A 4,500-nucleotide genomic window follows, 5' to 3' on the forward strand; every position below is an offset into this window, starting at 1 on the left:
GCCGTAAGAAGTTATCGTAAGATGAATGGCATTTTTTAAGAAAGTAGAAGATAACGACGGAAGCGAAGGTTCTACAAGTTCTAGTCGGTTACCATCAGTTCTACGAGGAACGTCGAAGAAAATCAGAAACGTAGACATAAGTGAGAAATACCTTAACACCCACAGAAGAGGATTGAAGCTGCTGTGAATTGGAAGTCCTGCGAGCTCCTCTACACAATAGAACAACGCCAAAAGAAGAGGATTGAAGCTGCCGTGAATTTGAAGTTCTGCGAGCTCCTCTACACAATAGAACAATGCCAAAAGTTCAAGAGCTCGCAAACTGACGTTTAGATAGCACGGCATTACTTGGAGTGTAGATAACATTTAGAGGGAAGCTACTTGGAGTGTAGATAACATTTAGAGGGAGGCATTACTTGGAGTGTAGGTGGCCTATTTTGTCAAGACTCAAGCTGGGGTTCAAGCACGGTTGGAAAGCATACTAGTCGTGGGCAATATATGCAAGGATCTGCAAAATTCGAAACCCGTTACTCTTCAGCGCCTCGTTTTCTGCTCTTTTGGTTTTAGCTTGGGGTAACCACTTGAATAATTTACCATCGCTATTCCTATACAAACTATTATAATCTGTGTCGTTGCCTGGAAGAAGCCAATGTCTGCTGCTGCAACGAAGAATGCGCCCCAAAAAATACCGTTACCTCGCAGTTGGAGCAAGCGCCGATTGGAGGCAGCGTCGTACTCATCCAAGACTTCAATACGACTCTGCTTTATCCGTCAAAAGCGCCGTTAAACCGGGAAAAGCAAGCAGCAGTATGTCAGGAAAGGAGAAAGATAGGAGCGCTCCACACCTGTATAACATTCTCGCCAGCGAGTCGCGTATGGCAATCCCCTAGAAAGGCGGCTGTACAAGAAGACGCAAAAGAAACAAAATAAGTATCTTCAATGCGGGAAGGGTAGAAGGCAAGGGGAAAGGGTGAGATGGGCGGTGCAAGGAGGAAATAGAATACCAGTCAAGAGGAGGAGGAAGATAAAAGAGCCTAAAGGGTGAGGAAGCAAAACTGTGGCCATATGGCAAGGAGGTATGGAAATTGTGCATGTAATGTAACGATTTATGGGTTGGACGCACTGCAACTGATGGTTGGCGGAAGTGGAAGTGAAGAAGGAAGTGGACGAGCCATTGGTTGGCAGAAGTGAAGAAGGAAGCCTCGCGTCTGCTTCCTTCTTCTTGAGATCTTCTTCTTTTATGAGCATTTACTCAGCATTTACTCCACTCGAATTCCAATGGACCTATCATCCCGCCCAACACTCAGTCAATGGCAGGCCTAGCCTTTAGAGAAACGATTTTATCAGATTTTGCAGGCCTGGTCATTATTAGACGGTAGGAGAAGACGTGGGTATGGGTAACGCCAGAAACCGCATAACCCTTGTAATAGTGAGGAGAACACCTTGTAATGACTCATGATGGAAATAGTAATATTGCTCGTTCATGCAAATGTGAAGTAAACTAACACGTTTTGATAGTTTTCATTTTAGATATGGATTTGAAGATACTACTCATTCTAACTATTACTCCAGTAAAATATAGTAATTATAAATCTTTAATTTTTTTCTTGATATTTTAGTCGTTCAATTATATAAATTTGAAAGTTGCTTCTCTTTTTATTCATTTATATTAAATGTACACCCTTACTGAATGACATGCAGTTAAACGACCACCTTGGATGCTAATAGTGACATCCATTTGCATTTGACACTTACAGAGACGAACTTGCTTCTTCTCTTCTCTCCCATAATCCCTCTCAGTGGCTCTTTCAACACTTCTCTTTGCTCCATTCTCTTCGGTCTCCAACACATCTATGCCATTTCTTCTTTTGCCTCCCTGCTTCCGGACCCTTTCTGTAGCTAGCTTTTCTCTTGTTCTTTGGTTGGTGTCGTCTGGTGCTACATCTTGGCTCTAGCATTTGAATCATGCCTTTCTCAGTTTTCATTCGCTTTGGAGAACACGAATCATTGACCATTCGTTTTGACACTCCTTTCTTGGAGGTTTCATTGGTGGAGCTTAAGGAACACTTTCACATTGAGAACGAGGACATTGAGCTGCATCAAGAAATCGGAATAGATGAGCTTGCCATTGTACTTCCAGTGGTAAACTTAGAGGATGGTCAGAAAGGGTTCAAGATTAGTGGTAGCCAACAATCAACCTTAAGAGTTCACATGCCCTATAAAAGAGGTTCTCATGGTCACTTTATGAATCATGAACTAAATAGTGTGGTTTCACTGATAGAGAGGATGCCTTTGAATAGTTCTCTTCATGTTGCACTCAAATCTGCAGTTCGAGTGGAGAAAGTTACTGAGCTTCCTCTAACTTATGATGGATATATTGTCTTCGAACTTCCACCTATGCCTAAGGGTTCACCAATGTCTGGAATGGAACAGAATACTGATGGTCATGTTTGGACAAAATATTCCACATGTTCGCAAGACTGCTTCAATGGTGTTGTGAGAATGAGTAGATGTTCAGGTTATTTGAGATGTTGTAATTTGGATTGTCCTTTCCTTGAACGAATGGGAGTTTTAAATGATACACAATGGAAAGGAAAGCTTAGGAGACCTCCTCTACCTGGTCCCATTGATCCAGCCTTGGGGTCACTTGTGTGCAAGCATTGTGATGCAATACCAGAGTGTGTTTACCTATGCAGTGCTATTATATATTATTGCTTTCCCCATGAACGAGTGAAGACAACGAGATGTGCAGTGCATGTGGGTTTCCATGACCATCCAGTTGAAAAAGGTAGAAGTCGAGCAAAGGAAATGCAAGTAGATGATCTCATTTCAATGCGTGCAAGGTTGAATGGAAATTCCTCTTGCAAAAAAATCGAGGTGTCTGTGACACAAGACCTTGTGATGGAGATGATGCTAGCAAAGGATGGGGTTGTTGTGGAGCCGCTAGATGATCAAAAGTTCGAAGAAGTGCTTGAAACCATTACACCAATGACCCAGAGAAGGAGGCTTCAGAGAGTGGTGCAGAGCGCAAGAAGTGAGGCTAGAGGAGGGGATGGTGGAATGGATTCAATACTTGATTTAAAGAGGAGATGCAAATATCCATACCTACAAAGTATCCTATTTCCTGAACAATTGCAAGATGAACAACAACCACATATCTTCAAAATGTCGACCATTGGTCCAGGATCAGGAGTTGATCTAGTGAATCGCATGCGGCCTGGTGGGAGCTTGGGATCACAATGGGTTCATTTTGACCATGTGCATCGAGTGAGGGGATGGTCAACAATGGGTGCTCATGTGTATGACCCATTCATAAGGGAACTATTAACTATAGCAATATGTGAATTCAAGGTGGAGGATAACCATGCTCAAGTTCGATTCTGGGAGCTACTGAACAATACAATGGAGAAGAATGGTTTTGAAAAACCTGAATTCCGTGGATTCATGGCAGATGGAGCAGGAGCAAATTGGCTGGCTGTCCGCACTGTTTACAATGGGGGACCGGAAAATGTGATGGATGGTAGAGAAAGAACTTGTGCTTTCCATTGGGAGATGAGCATGGTTGAGCACACGAGACGATGCATTAAGCCGCAATTTCAGGAGGAGCATAAACTTCTATGTCGGAAGTGGAGAGAGGCAACAACTTCAACTTCTGCAGACCAATGCAAACAAACATTGAATTTGTATTGGTCCCCAATTCATGTGAAGGAGGGTGAGCTACCAACATTGCATACGTGGCTTGCTTGGTGGGATGTTAGAGTCAACCAGTGGGGGGGAATGTTCTTGCAGCAAGAAGAGCACTCTGGATTTGTTCCTACAGTGAACCTTTCAGAGACAAAACATTCTAGCATGAGAGCAGCACATGGATATGCAAAACACATAACATTGTATGATGCTTGTGCAGCAGATCTTGCAATGAGTGTCCTTCAGAGTGCCCACTACAATGCCTTTATGAATGGAAGACACTTGGGTACAGGACCAAATTTGGATGCTCTCCGGCGAAGAATACTTGATGGTAGTGGGTCTGGTAAAGGGGACAGAAATAGGCTTGTGGATTTATCACACATAGTGATTGAAGAGGGTGGGATACAATCTCCTGAGATGAATAGGCCAATAACAGAATCGGTGAGCATAAGAAGAAAGAGGGGTTCAAAATGTTCAACATCGGTCCATGCAAATGATAGTCATCGACCAGAATACATGACAGTGACAACAAGGAGAGTGATAGGAAAAAGAAGACAAATTGATTTTAAAAGTCCATCACAGGACGTGGTTTGTAGAGAGATAGATATTCATGAAGCCAATTGGGCGATCAGGAGAACAGAACCACATAGCGTTGTCACATGCTTTGGCTACTTGGCAGAGAGTCGGAGACGATGTGGGGCACTAATCAATGCACTTGGTAGAAGTGCAAGTTATGGTGTGCCAGCCCCTTGTTTTAAGGGAAGAAGGCAACATTCTCATGGAGTGACAGAGCAGTTTGTATGGTTTTGTAATACTTCT

Source organism: Dipteris shenzhenensis, chromosome 13, assembly GCF_047967505.1.
Source record: "Dipteris shenzhenensis isolate YYH24624 ecotype China chromosome 13, Dip_SZ_1.0, whole genome shotgun sequence".
In the NCBI taxonomy this organism is placed as follows: Eukaryota; Viridiplantae; Streptophyta; class Polypodiopsida; order Gleicheniales; family Dipteridaceae; genus Dipteris; species Dipteris shenzhenensis.